Genomic DNA, 16,353 nt, shown 5'->3' with positions numbered 1-16,353 from the left:
TAATAGATGGTACTACATAGTGTATATAGTATTCTAGTGTAACTCGACACAGACTTCTGTGTAGGTAATGCAGCAAAACCTATTTAAAAAATGCAGAGCTGGCTCGATGATAACTTGTGTCTGAGGCGAAATCGAATTTGATCCCATTCCCTGCTTCTGAAACGGTTGCAAATAGAGAAAGATCATTTCTGGTATTGGCATTCTTGTATGATAATCTGAAAGAAGCGAGCAAAACCGTAAATAGGCTGAATGGTCTAACAATACGAGTTCTAAACACTCTTTTCTTGTGTGATTTAGGATACTGTGTTGATAGGGGCATTGTCTTGCAGAAAGCTCAGATCTTGACTCCGTTTCCGTTTCTTTCTTCAAATATTCCAACTCAGCTAATAAAGACGTAATAAGTGGCATCAACTTCCTGGCCCTTTAACAGCTACTTTACAAAAATGACACCGTCTTGTCTCAGAACATGGAAACCATAATTCTTCCGGTCGATTTCTGAACACGGAACTTCTTTGGGCGGGAAACCCTTTGTGACGCCATTCCTTTCATTGTTTCTACTTTCAAAATTCGCAATGTATCTGATAAACGTCATATACACGTTTAAAAATAAATGTAAATTCTATCCGATTAGTTGAGATAATGCACATTTTTGCACAAATTTGACGTCATTCTAATTTATCGTTGCAAAACTGAAGAGATGATGTTAAACTGTCGTATTCCAATCAAAGGTACGCGTCTATACATTTCTTACTGGAAATTCAATCTCAGTTCAAAGCTAATGTCAGACGAGCGTGAAAAACCATGGAAATGTTAATATTCGGCAGGAACAACACCGACCCGCCAGGAAGTGCCGGGTCGGTGTCGTTCCTGCCGAAGGGTGTATGGTACCCGCGTATTCTAAAAAAGGGATATGGATATTAGTAAAACGATCGTACAAATTATTGATTATTGAGGGACAAGAATTGAGAAAAACTTCATTTCAACTATATAAAAGCATAAATAAGAAAAAGGAAGAGCGGTTACGAACAAAAAGACGTTCCCAATATTGCCTCTCCTCCACGTTATCACCGAAATTCACGTCGGAGACAACTCGCGCCATTTGAGTTTAATGTTTGAGTTTGTTAATTCCAATTTCACAAACGAGAAAAATCTCGTGTGGTCTTTAAATTTAATTTTCTATCTTCAGCTAAGATACACAACACATGTTGAAAGTGAATTAATTAAAAATTATGTTAATTGTATTCATGTATTTTATGATTATTTCAAATTTAACATTAGTTTTGAAAGTTCAAATGAAACAATATTTTTTGAATACAAACAATGTCAATGTTGTATAATGCTAAACTAAAATCGGACGACATGGAGTAGTTGGCTGCCTGGTACGGCCTGGAAATGGTTCACTTGCAGGCAAAGTTCGTGTCACACATAGTGTCTTCTACAAAGTGAGATGAGCTGATGAATGACATAAAAACTTTTTACGTCATTCAAAAGCGTACAGTACTGTACCTGTACTATAGTATGCCAATGGCCCAATGGCACGAAAGTTGAGAAAAACGAAATCCTACTCGAGTGTAATATACAGTGTACCTATCACCAATCTGCTTTATTTCTTTAGTTTCTGTTGCCCTATCTTAAAACCCGCCAGTTATAGGGGAAAACAGAACGATTTTACGCTAAAACTTTTCCGGAGTAACCAGGGCCTAATTTGGCACAAGGCAGGCAAGGAACTTGCCCGGGGCCCATAATAGGTTCTAAACGTGCCATTGTTTTATTAGTATTGCGAATTACTATATTATTAGCGCCATATTCAAGGGTTAATAATTAAGAATGACATTACCCACTGCTCTGACATCTAAGAACGTCACTGAGAATTAGATAATGTNTAAGTTATTCAAATAAACAACATTTATGCAGGAACTAAAATATTGTATATACAATGAGCGATTACTTATTGTAAGATGTCACAATGCTGGCTGCAATTTTTAATCATATTTTTAATTTATTTAATTTAAGATATATGCTCTCCATCTCAAATTAGTATCATCTTGCTCCTGTATACCATACTTTTCTTTTAACAATAGTCGTACCAATCATCTATTACCTGCTTTCAGGGAAAAACTTTTGAATTGAAATAATATGACTTCCAATGTAAACCAGAAGTTCATATATAGTCAATTTGCATTTTTCATGAACTATAGAGTGCACTGCATTTTTACAAAATGGCTACTTTATCTGGGTTGCTTGCAACTATTAATGTAAAATTAATCATATACAGTGGTGCCTCATATAACGTACTTAATTCGTTCCAGGTGCACGTCCGTTAAACAAAATGCATTTTCCTATAGAAATATATGTTAAAACATATAATTCGTTCCGCAGCATAAAATAACTGTACTGTACCATAAAAAAATGAAAATGGAGCAGTCACCAATTATGCTGGGTAGTCAGATGTTGTGAGGAGGTGGAGGAACATTTTCTTTACACATTCATACAGATACAGAGTTTTTACACATTGCAGCAGGTCTCTTTTTATTGTTTTTTAATCGGAGTCAGATTCAGGAGAGGCTACCGGAGCTTGCAGGTTCATCTCCTCTTGTTCCATCCTTTGTCTTTTGGCAGCTGGCTTCTTGAAAAACATGTCCAAGGTGGTCTGTTTCTCTCTCTTCTTCAACACCTGTCGGAAATGACGGGCAAGGGTGTCATTGTAGAGATCATTGATCCTGTTGGCCTTAGCTCTGTTTGGATAATGAGTGTTGGTAAACTCCTGAACCTCTCCCCATTTGACAAGGAAGTTTTTCTCAACTTTCACTCCTTCTGATGATGTCTTGCTTTGTTTCAATGGAAATCACCTTTCTGTTTTTTTTAGAAGCCATGATTTGCACAACACTTGAATAAATGTAAATATCCTGCACTGAGGTGATGTATGCAATAAACAAGGAAGCAAGCCAAATCCCAACGGGAGCTCTGTACTTTAGATATACTAATAATATATTCTAATAATACTAATATAGTATAAAAAATAGCAGATTGTCATTAGCAACGGCAAAAGTGTGGAAACATCATTTGCACTTGTTTGCCTCACGTAATTGCCGAACGGAAAGTCCGTTGTTCGCAGCCAATCCGTTATTTGAGGCGTACGTTATACGAGGCACCACTGTATTACTGTCCAATGTAATGATATATGCTGCTTGTAGCTGTTTATTGAGAAATTTTATAGGAGAGCAATTATTGCTAGCGGGACATGTCATTAAGAGGTATCAAAACAAACAAGTGAGATTGTTCTATTCATATTTGTGCCCTGTGTGTTAAAAAGCATCAGCTTTGACACTGTCACATCAGGGCCGGATTTACAAGTAAAAAGCTATGTAAGTTATTGCTTAAGGCCTCGACTTTCAAGGGGCCTCAAACATTTGTACAAAAAAGAAAATTGTCAAATTTTGTAATAAACATTTTTTTACAAACCAACAAAATATACTTTACTTTTTATTTTGTGTAGTATTTCATTAATTTTTTTTCCTAAGAATTAACATAAGATTTAAAAAAAAATTGATAAAAACCAATTTTAAAAAAGATTTTTAATGGAATGGGTATAAAAATTTAATTAAATTCAGTTATAAAACAGAAGACTAGTGAAACCACATCTTTTTCTTCAAATATCTGTATTAAATCAGAGTCATAATCTAATTTAATTCTATTTTTTTTAATGATTGACTTCTAAAATTGTGAAGGGTAAGTAATGGCCTTACACAGTTCAGCTTAGGACTTTGAAATACTTAAATCTGATTGTGTCCCACACAAAATTACTGTAATTTTAAACTTTAAGAAAACACATTTTAAAATTGATAGCATAACTTGTTCATGTAAAGCTGGACAATTTGGAAACTGCCAATTCTTAAGTCTAATGCATTTGTTCAGAATTCAGAGAAGCTCATAAATATAACGGACTGACTTCCAAATAATCATCTGTTTTTCACGTGGGAATAGACGAAAACTTATACTAGGCTCCTGTAAGGCTTTGAAATTGTAATTTGGAATACAACAGAAAGCTTTGCTTTTTCTATTCATATTAGTCTTTATTGTCAACAATACACAAGAATGACTCAAACGACCCAGATAGAATAGTTTTGTTTCTAAACACCAGAGGGCGAGCATCCGGTGAAAAATGCGAATAGGTCTCCTATCCCTAAGGTTTCCATAGTTGGTCTCAAATTTTGTCCATCTAATTCTGTTCTCGAGATTAAGGAAAGACAGATGGACAGATGACAGTGGAAATTTACAGGTCTACAATTTTTTCAAATTGCAGCCCAATTAAAGCTGTGACAATTTAATACAGTAGAGTCTCAAAAACGTGGCCTAATGTGGACCGAAGGTTGGCCGAGTTTGTGAAAATGCCGGATTATCGGGAATGGGGTTAAAAAAATAAGTATGAGTGTTTTCTCAGAAAATACTGTACTGTACTTGTATGTATTGTTTGCTTGAGAATACAACAGAGAATAAACTGCCCAAATACCCTTAAACAAAGGAAAAGTACATCCTTTATGAAGGCATAGAGCCTTTACTACATGAAAATGAAAATTAATGAATACACTGTGTACAGTAATTTACCTGATAAGACAGACCTCAGAAAAATACTTNTATTCGACAGTTACATAAATTTATTGGGAAATCGTCGACCAAGGATATCAGATGAAACCATTAATTAAACATGTGTGCGATTCAATTGGTTTAAACTCTTTCCGTCCTGTTGGCATTTAAGTAGACCTTTCGATTATATCCATCACGGGTTTGGCCAAGCCCACAATCACATATCCGGAACAGACCATCCCTAAAAAAATTCTTGAACTTTTCCATAAACTATTTGCAGGGTTATGTCAAGATATTGTGTATCGTAGAAAAGTATAGGACATTGTGGACATAAACAAAGGATTCGGGATGCAATTTCCAATGTCCGAAAATACCAGATGAAACAAACATGGCTGGAAACTGAGTATCGACTTGATGTGCTGACAAATAGTAGGCATATTGAGATGTGATAAAAATGAAAAAATTATACTTCGACAATTATTACACATTACTTCCTACTTTTAATGGTCTATCTATTCAAAAAGTCTTTTACAATTAATTAATACAATTGTAATCGGCATAATTTCGCCGCGCGTCTGCTCGTAGTAATAGATGGTATTACATAGTGTATATAGTATTCTAGTGTAACTCGACACAGACTTCTGTGTAGGCAATGCAGCAAAACCTATTTAAAAAATGCAGAGCTGGCTCGATGATAACTTGTGTCTGAGGCGAAATCGAATTTGGTCGCATTCCCTGCTTCTGAAACGGTTGCAAATAGAGAAAGATCATTTCTGGTATTGGCATTCTTGTATGATAATCTGAAGGAAGCGAGCGAAACCGTAAATAGGCTGGATGGTCTAACAATACGAGTTCTAAATACTCTTTTCTTGTGTGATTTAGGATACTGTGTTGATAGGGGCATTGTCTTGGAGAAAGCTCAGATCTTGACTCCGTTTCCGTTTCTTTCTTCAAATATTCCAACTCAGCTAATAAAGACGTAATAAGTGGCATCAATTTCCTGGCCCTTTAACAGCTACTTTACTAAAATGACACCGTCTTGTCTCAGAACATGGAAACCATAATTTTTTTGGTCGATTTCTGAACACGGAACTTCTTTGGGCGGGAAACCCTTTGTGACGCCATTCCTTTCATTGTTTCTACTTTCAAAATTCGCAATGTATCTGATAAACGTCATATACACGTTTAAAAATAAATGTAAATTCTATTCGATTAGTTGAGATAATGCACATTTTTGCACAAATTTGACGTCATTCTAATTTATCGTTGTAAAACTGAAGAGATGATGTTAAACTGTCGTATTCCAATCAAAGGTACGCGTCTATACATTTCTTACTGGAAATTCAATCTCAGTTCAAAGCTAATGTCAGACGAGCGTGAAAAACCATGGAAATGTTAACATTGTTTCCAGGAAGTGCCGGGTCGGTGTCGTTCCTGCCGAAGGGTGTATGGTACCCGCGTATTCTAAAAAAGGGATATGGATATTAGTAAAACGATCGTACAAATTATTGAGGGACCAGAATTGAGAAAAACTTCATTTCAACTACTGTATATAAAAGCATAAATAAGAAAAAGGAAGACCGGTTACGAACAAAAAGACGTTCCCAATGTTGCCTCTCTTCCATGTTATCACCGAAATTCACGTCGGAGACAACTCGCGCCACTTGAGTTTAATGTTTGAGTTTGTTAATTCCAATTTGACAAACGAAAAAAATCTCGTCTGGTCTTTAAATTTAATTTTCTATCTTCAGCTAAGATACACAACACATGTTGAAAGTGAATTAATTAAAATTTTGTTAATTATATTCATGTATTTTATGATTTTAAATAATTATAAAATACATGAATACAATTAACATAATTTTAATTAATTCACTTTCAACATGTGTTGTGTATCTTAGCTGAAGATAGAAAATTAAATAAGCCATTCACTTGAATTTAAACATACTTTAATACGTAAATGATCAGTTTTAAAAATCCATTTATTTACGTAAATTTTTGCGTTTTAACATTCGTTTTGAAGGTTCAAATGAAACAATATTTTTTAAATACAAGCAATGTCAATGTTGTATAATGCTAAACTAAAATCGGACGACATGGAGTAGTTGGCTGCTTGATACGGCCGAAATTGCAGCAGTGGCGTAGCGTAGTGGGGGCGGCAGGGGCGGGCGCCCCGGACGGCACTTTTTAGGGGGCGGCAAAATTTCACAATAAATAATAATAATATATTGTAAAAATTTGAACCATTTTAATCTATATTTGCGTCGCGCCTACGATAGTGCTATCGTCCGGACAGCCCGGGAATCAGCTCACCGTCCGGGGTGAACTAGTAATTTCACCCGAGGATATACTGTGCAACCTGTTGGCCTTTTTTGTTTTTTTGTTTTTTTTTTTGCTTGTACATATTCATATACACCACCAATATCTAATAGCGCTATTTTAAACAGGTCACTCCACTAGCACGGAATTTTTCATTGCTTCATTATGACGAAACTGAATTTTAGTCTTTTAAATTGAGATACCTAAATAAGGGGAGCGAAATTTTCCTCCGCCCCGGGCGGCTGACACCCACACTACGCTACTGATACGACTTCCTGTATCTTATCTTTTCATTCTTTGACTTTCAACCACCAGAATTTAATAGCATCCTTACTCACGATGTACCATGCCAAATTTCTTTTCTTAAAATGTTTAAAACAACGAAACGGAAATTTATAAAAGACTAGCTGTTACCCGCGGCTTTGCCCGCGAGGATTTTGCAAGCAAACCCCCATTTATATTTAGTATTTCAACAACCATAGTAATTATTATATAACACCTATCGCCGAGAATGATGAGAATTGCCGAGAATCAAACGAACTATTTTCAATTTGATCAATTTTATGGAACGTTTACAATCGTTCTATAATCGAACCAATAAGCAATAACAAATTCGAATTTAAAACGGTTTGAACATTCGGTTAAAAAATCGTAATATAAAAAGTATTTATAACAATGTCTGAAATGTTATCAATTTAATACACCTAAGTACTCAATGAAGAGCAAACGTAGTTGGAAACAAAAAATCGCATATAAAATAGTACAGTAGAAGCCGCTTTTCCGGTTAAGCCTTAATCCTCTCCCTCTCCCCTCCGCCTAGGAATTTTGAAAAATCCCTTCTTAGTGCGCGTTTTCATGACGTACCCTAACTGTGTACCAAATTTCACCTCTAGGTTCAGTGGTTTGCTCTGGGCGATGATGAATCAGTCATTCAGTCAGGACAAGTAATCTAAATACTGTATATAAAATTGCTTGTCTTGACTGACTGAATGACTTACTCACTCATTCACTCACTGATTCATCATCGCCCAGAGCAAACCACTGAACCTAGAGGTGAAATTTGGTACACAGTTAGGGTACGTCATGAAAACGCGCACTAAGAAGGGATTTTTCGAAATTCCTAGGCGGAGGGGAAAGGATTAAGGCTTAACCGGAAAAACAGCTTCTACTGTACTATTTTAGATGCGATTTTTTGTTTTTANCTGCATAATTTTGTTGTAGCCCCAAAAATACAATGTAAGTAAGATATTCAAATGTAAAAATAAAAATACTTTAATTTTAAATATTACAATTTTATTTATGTTTGTAGTAATACAAAATTTGTAAAGGGACCCGTAAATATCATTTTGCCTAGGGCCCGCGAAGGTCTAGATTAGGCCCTGGGAGTAACTCGTAGCGCGATGGGTAATAGTATTAGATCACAGCGTAGTTTTACCCTAGATTTACCTAAATATTAGAATACTGTAAACATTACCCTAGAAACGGCAGCACTGGGGGATCCAAGATCGAATCCAGAAGGGTCGAAAAATCCTCAGGAATTTTTCGCATGGATGGTCCATCCTAATATGTCGGACTCTAATCTCACCACCCAGCCGCTCCATTGTGGACCTGGCTGAACCCATAATGGGCTTGCTAAAATAGGCCCTCTTAGTGTCCACAGGGCAGAGAGTTAAAAGAAGGGTTAAATAAAGGAAGGAGTGGAATAAATATATTTAATTCTTTTTCCACATTATCATAACATATTAACAATGAGACCCCAACCAATCTGACTTGGACAAAAAAGCAAGACCATTAACTAAACAATTCCCCATTGTGCTTTTTAAGAGACTATCTAGTTTATGAATAATGTTCTATATCGAGTTAGTCTTTAAAGTCTTTCAAAAATGAAAAAGCAGTATCTGTGTTGAAAAATCCAGCAACGAGTTGTGTCCCTTTTCAGGTAAAGTTAACATTGTGTATGGCACAATGTTAACTTTACTGTGTAAAGTTAAAAGTAACTAAATGTTACTTTTCATTTAATGCAATGAAACTTTTAGTAAACTGATTAAGTTTCTATACAAATAATTTTACAAACGTATAATTTATTTAACTTAAAACGAAAATTATTTTACACCTTGAAACAAATTAAATGTTTGAATGAAGAACAACAAAACAAAACAATAAAAAAAAACACTAATGAAATACATCAAATATACTATATACTTTTTCAGATTAATGTAGTAAAAATATTTTGAACTTAGAACAAGAAATTTTGAAAAACGAGTTCTATTAAAGTAATTAAACAATTAAAATGATTCCTCCGAAAAAGTTGAATCCTGGTCTGAATCGTAAGATTCTTCTATTTCTTTGGTATAATAAAATATAGCACGAGGAAGGATTTTCTCTTTAATATATTGGCCAATCTCCAAGTCATCTTTCAACATTTTTCTTCTCTCCTCCGAATTGTTTTCCCGCTTCAACGAATTGAAAAATCCAAAGAAAGAATATTTACGAACGGTCTCTGATGTTATTCCGGTTCCGTTATTATTTTTAACTGCGGATGGAGTGATATTCTTTCCTTCTTTCCAGTCGATATTGCATCCTTCGCATTCCACGATTTCGGGTCCGAAGAAATGGAAAGGATCTTCCGGATCTACTTCGCATTTAATGCGATATTCTTTCGTCAGTACGGAATTACTAAAATATTCGTTAGGTTCGAAGTGGAATTCTAAGACAAAATCCATCCGATTATCCGAAACGTACTTGACGGTTACGTCTTTGAGGTGTTTCAAAACGAGTTCGTCCTGCTTGTTTATCATGGGAGACAAGACACTAGAATTCTGAAACACAGTCAACCAAAAGTCCGGAATTCCCAGGTTTTCTTGACGTTCGTCCCCTTTATTTTTGTTCGATTCCATGTTTAACTTTTCTTCTTCCATTTCTTCTTTGATGTCCAAAGACGGTTGTCCGTTGATAATTTCGAACCTGATTTCAAATAACGGTCTATAAATATCTGCGTACTTCATCTCCAGCTGGTGAAGTTCCTTATAATAATTCACTTTACTATTAAAGTATCGCACTTGCAGATTTATTAGTTCCAGGATGCGATTCTTCACGTCGGGTGTTGCATCCCGAAGAACGTCGAACAAATAACCGCCAACACTTTCATCCTTTACCTTCTTATCCGATGCTTGTACAGCGATGGCATCCAGCTCCATTTCCTTGCTAACCGTCGAAATATCGTTGACACGAGTAGAATTTTCCTCGCTCATCGTTGACTCGTAAATTTCTTTTACGCTTCTATCAACTTCGAAAAGAGTTGTCGTTTGAAATTTAAACGTAACCGAACCTTAACGAAAATAATCTCGAAACCGGAGTTTAACCTCGGTAATAAATTGTTAAAAATTTGTGCAAATAAATATTTCTGAAACAAAATGCATTACTTATATTTAGGCCTGTACTGTATTTTAATAAACTTGATATCAATAAAAATCCAATGACGATATATTAACGATCTATTTCCGCTAGTGGCGCTCCGACCACGCCTTCATTTTTACTTTCTGTTATAAAACAGAAAAACTGTAGAAATCCGTCAGCTTTTTGATCCTTTCCAAATTATATATCAGGGCCGGATTAACCCACTTTAGGGCCCTAGACATTTTCTTCTTATCGGGCCCCCTCGCTCACAAGAAATAGAGCACAGAAAAAAATATAAAACAATAAATAAAACAAAACTAAATAATGTGAAAAACTAAAACAAATCTTAAATTTTTATTAATAAAAAATATTTAATACACAACAATAAATTTTAGTTTTTCTAGAAAAGTTTGAACAGTTTGTTTATAAATTTAAAAAATTGAAATTTATTTTATTAAATGTCTAACAAAAGTTGTTATACAAAATAAATATTATCTTAAAATATTAATTTTCAACAAGACTGTGTCTTGTTTATAAAATCGTACTGCCTGCTGTGTTACCAGCTTAGAGGTATGAAAGAGTACATATCAGGAGTTGCAATATGGCACAGAGTATTAAGTGCCAAAATCATGCACGCATAAAAAAAATCAGACTTGTAGGTAGCCTACTCAGAGAACCGAGAACCGAGTCAAAGTAAAATACAAAATGGCGACTCTCTCTACAAACAGACAAACCGAAGTCAGGTGGTGAGAGTACCACCCACAGTCGTTCTAGGAACTGGACTGTGACCCTAGGACTGAACACGTAGTATTTTCTTTCTTGAATAAAATTTGTAATCTAATTTTGTAAATTTAGGAGTGCTTCAAATATAACATTAAAACAGGGTTTTATGTCGTTAGAAGTAGGTTTTTTAACATTATCTAGTATAGTAAAATCGTGAAACCGATAAAAATTTGACATTATATTAGGGTTGTCGTTACATCCGATGACGTTATAATCGGATTAAACTGTATATTGTTTGTGCAAAATAAAAAAATAATTTTGGACGATACAATAGCCACGATTATGTTTTTCAAAAACGGGAAATTTTCGTTAGGCATCGACAAAAATTCAACCCTGGCCGACGGGTTGCAACGGAGAGAAATTTCGAAATTGGATAGGTTAATTTCATCAAAAATATATCGTGGACGATCTCGTGGTCATGACCGGCGAAGTTTGAACGATCGCGCCCAAAAGCAGCGATACCAAAGAAGATTGGATAATGAGAACGAGACCTGAGCGTCAAAGTGATTCCGCTTAGTATCTCCGAGACATAGTCGTGTCCCAAATACGGTTTTGCCGTTTTACTTGTTTCATTTAACCTTTTTGGTTAATATTTAAATAAAATCATATTTTATCAGTTTTACCAGTATTATACAGTTGTCCAACAGAAAAGTAAACTATCTTATTTACAAATCTTTTCAAAATAGACAGTTTGACCGGGCCCTTTAAAAACCGGGCCCTAGACATTTGTCTCATTTGTCTATGCAATGATCCGGCCCTGATTATATATATAAAACCCCTTACAAAATTCAGGGATGGAGCGGTAAAGAGGGGTTATCTGTCATTTCTTGAGTGGGACTCAGACTTAAGTGATATTAATTAACGAATAAAATTTTATTACAGTTTTTTAAAACTCACTTCTATCTCCTAAAAATAAGCCTTTTGCCTTTTTATAATGTGAAAAGAAATTTTAATAAAATGTCATAATAGTGATTTACACAAGTAACATTTTCTAAAAGTTTATAATTTGGAAGCTGCTTATATAAGATTTTTTAGATTATTAGGCTACTAGGCATTATTAAATTATAGCAATAATTCGAATATTAAAAGGAAACTAAAAGTAGACAATATAATGCTTAACGTTACATCATAACAGATTAAATGGAAAGAATGAATAGACTTTTTATCGAAGTTTGTTTTAAAAACAGATTTGAGATCACGTCGAAGAGAAAGGTAGATGAAAAGATCAAGAACACCTTAAACTTAAATACAACTGATCCTTAGAACTAAAGAATCGCAATTGTTCATGATAATAATTTAATTTTCATTTTAAATGCTATGAAACTTAAAAATATTTTTTTCGTTTTGGTACGCCGCTCTTTCGACTACTTTCTCTGATATACAATAAATCAAAAGTCTTTAAGTACAGTAGAACATCGATTATCCGGACTAATTGGGGATGAAGATAGTCCGGATAAGGAAAAATCCGGATAATCGAAACAAATACTTTGTCTTTTAATGATAATACAACACGTTTTCTTTTCGATGACATATCGGTAATATTAAAAGTAAATACTGTATTTAAATCGTGATCAAATTTTCAACAAACAAACGTTCGTATTGAATTTGGACTACTACTGACCAGCGCTAACAGACTACATATTGTTTAAAAGGCCCTCTGGCGGCGCAAGAAGAAGGATTTTATAAAATAAAAAGCAGTTGAAACTGCATTTTTATGAATAAAAATTTGACAAACTATTTATCGTTTTATGACGAGTAAAATTTTTTCGTCGCGTTCGCGGCTTTTAAGTAATGCATAAACCTTCGAGGCGCGAGGCCCTTCGGACCGCGAGGCATAGGCGGTGGCCCACGTCGTCCATGCCTTACGCCGCCCTTGGTCATAGAAATGATGTAATTTGAATATAAATTATTTATAAATACGTATGTCAAGTTATATTTTTATTACTACGTAAAATATATTTAATTAATAAGAGTTTACGATCACTGTGCCGGGTGAGACGTTGTTGAAACAAAAAAAGTTATGCATTCCATCACGTACATAAACAGTATCTTAATTCGCCAAGTGCAAATCAGCAAATTCGTAAAATTTTTGTTTATTTTGAACAATCCGGATAATCGAAAATCCGGATAATGGAGGTCCGGATAATGGAGGTTCTACTGTATTTTGTAAACAAGCATCATAATTAAATAAGATGCCAGTTTGATTTAAATACACTAATTCTAAAATATTAAATAAGTTTTCTTTATTTTGAATATAGGCCCTATATGCAGGGCCTAATTTGGCACAAGGCAGGCAAGGCACTTGCCTGGGGCCCCGTAATAGATTCTAAACGTGCCATTGTTTTATTAGTATCGCGAATTACTATATTATTGGCGCCACTTTCAAGGGTTAATAATTAAGAATGACATTACCTACTGCTCCGACATCTAACAACATCACTGAGAATTAAATAATGTTTGTATATGCGAATTAGATCTGTTCGGTGAAGTTCAGGATAAAGCAGTGTTTGTTAGAAAAATATAATGTTTATTGCTGCATAATTTTATTTTAGCCCCAAAAATACAATGTAAGTAAGATATTCATATGTAAAAACAAAAATACTTTAATTTTAAATATTATAATTTTATCTATATTTGTAGTAATACAAAATTTGTAAAGGGACCCGTAAATATTATTTTGTCTAGGGCCCGCGAAGGTCTAAATTAGTCACTGCCTACATGTATTTAATTATATTTACTTTATAAGGAAGCTTGATAATTAGAATGCATTCCGAGGATTTTAAATTACAAGGTACTTTAAAAATAAAATTATAAGACAATGAATAAACAAAAAATGCTAAATGATTCTCTTTAAGTGTGTACAGCCAGATGTCAAGGTATTCATCGTTATATGTATTTAACTTGACTTTTACTTAATTTTGTCGTATACGAGACGTGCTTTTTAAGTAAGTACCGTTTTGATATTAAAAAACACAACTGTAATTTTTTAAATAATTTTATTCTTATACGAAAGCCTGTATCTTAATCTGCTTTTTAACATAATTTCCTCCAATACGAAGGCACTTTTTATATCGTACAACCAGCTTCTGAATTCCATCCTCATAGAAATCTGCCGCCTGATTTGCCAACCACTGCAGCACGGAGTTTTGACATCGTCGTAGCGCTGACTGCCTAGATGCCTTTTCAAGTAGAGGAACAAGTGGTAGTCACTAGTCGCTAGATCAGGGCTATACGTAGGGTGATCAAGTTGTTCCCAGCCATATGATGTGATAAGATCTCGGGTTCGTTGAGCCACGTGTGGACGGGCACTGTCATTAAGAAAAACAATCCTCTTATTGAGTTTGCCACGCTTTTTGTTTTGGATGAAGAAATCGTAAAACGTCTGTTTTCTCCAACTTTTGTAACAACTTTCTGCACCAAGTCTTCAGTAATGACAGACGGTCGTTCACTATGCTCTTCGTCATGGACATTAGTACGGCTATCTTTAAATGATCTAATCCATTTTCTTACCATTCCATTGCTCATAATGTTTTTTCCATATATCGCACTAATCTGCTAATAAATGTCAGCCGCTTTCACGTCTTTTGCATTAAAATAACGAATCATCGCGCGTACTTCACAATCGGCGAGATTTTCAATTGTCTGAGGCATTTTAAACACGCACAAAGAAAACGTAAAACGAACGAATGCTTCCATAATTGCGTCTGTGGCTAGCCAACAGATGTAGGTACTCAGCGCACATTTGCGAAACACCAACCGTAGCACTGCAGCGATCCTATTTGATAACGGTACTGCTTAAAAAGCACGTCACATACAGTACATTTAGTTTAAAAAAAATTCTTGCATAAGTGTGACAACTCAGATGACGTGATGATCAAACCTCTGAAAGTAACATTTTCCAACTAAAATTTGCTAACTATTGCTAACATTTTCTAACTAAAAATAAGCTGAAGTCCACTATACAAACCTACTTGTAAATTATGTCATAGGCCTCATAGCACACGTGACCTATGATTACTATCGCATAAGATTTTGAGTTTATGTCTTGTATCTTCAATGCTGGTGCATTTGAAAATGACGTGAAGATTTCAGTTTCTGTCGTTTGCCAATCACATGTCTCAACCAGTGATGGAACTATAATAGCGCAAGTGCTTCGGCCGAACCTGGGTCTGGACACAACAAGAGCCCAAACGTATCAAACAAAATGCCTACGACCCATGATTTTTTCAATCAAGGGTTAAACACTATTTTTGGATTTCAAGTTTCGCTCTTTGTGGTTGAATGAGTGGGTTGGAAGAGGGCGGGCGCTGGCATTAGAATTTTAAACATGGTTCGAAGTTAAATTGTTTCACCGAATATTGAGACTCTTCTGGTCTTAATATTTGGCGATTCTTGGAACGATTCTTAGTACAGTAGAGCATCGATTATCCGACCCCGATTAACCGTCACATCGGTTAACCGACCGTTCTAGTCGGCAAATTTCAAATGTCCGCTAGTGATGTGGCATTACAATATTTGGCTATGTCTTGGCTACTTTAATATTATTTTTGTTAAATTTTTGCGTGTTTTAGCTGGCATCAACGGCTCGACCATTGAAGGGAAGCCAGTATTTAAACGAGACTTAATTTTCTAATTATGAGTGGTTGTTTGTTTTGTGAGCAATAAAATAATTTAAAAATAATTTTTAACGATACAATAGCAACGATTATTATTTAAAAAAAAAAATTTGTTAGGCTAAACATCGATGAAAATTCAACGCAAAGTTGGTTAATAGCGATATACTAATAAACTAATTACATGGGATATACTAATATACTATACTAATAATGTATTTTTTTCCTTCTTTTCGGTTATCCAATTTTTTCAGTTATCCGACCAACCTGAGTCCCGAATTGTGTCGGATAATCGATGCTCTACTGTAGTTCTGAGTCCGTAACAGTTCCGACTCGGAATACTTCTAATAAATAATTCTTCAAACAACATTTCAATAAGATGTTACGAGTATAGAAATTACTAAAATTTTATTTATAACACTGATTTTATTGTGAAAAATTTTCCGATAAAATTTCTTAAATTTGAAAAATTACAAAAATTGAGACATTTTGGGAATAATTGACTATTTATCTGGCAACTTTGCTTTGTATTTGTGTCTTGAAGAAAAATGGCTTCGTCCATAGAAGAACGTGTCTCCCGAGTCAGATGGAATATCAAATGATTATCATTAATTCTTTCCTCCATGATCATTAATGAACAAGTAGGTCGTCTTATGTT

General features: G+C 34.7%; 1 pseudogene; it reads right to left on the bottom strand.

Moving 5' to 3' along the window:
* Positions 1-9,012: 9,012 nt before the first annotated feature.
* On the bottom strand, positions 9,013-10,328 carry LOC111624871 (annotated as a pseudogene).
* Positions 10,329-16,353: the final 6,025 nt, after the last annotated feature.

This window comes from Centruroides sculpturatus, unplaced genomic scaffold (assembly GCF_000671375.1).
Source record: "Centruroides sculpturatus isolate CEXI.00-Female unplaced genomic scaffold, Cexi_2.0 scaffold301, whole genome shotgun sequence".
Taxonomy (NCBI): domain Eukaryota; kingdom Metazoa; phylum Arthropoda; class Arachnida; order Scorpiones; family Buthidae; genus Centruroides; species Centruroides sculpturatus.
Note: the sequence above shows the minus strand (reverse complement) of the source record. Positions and strands in the feature narration are given on the sequence as shown.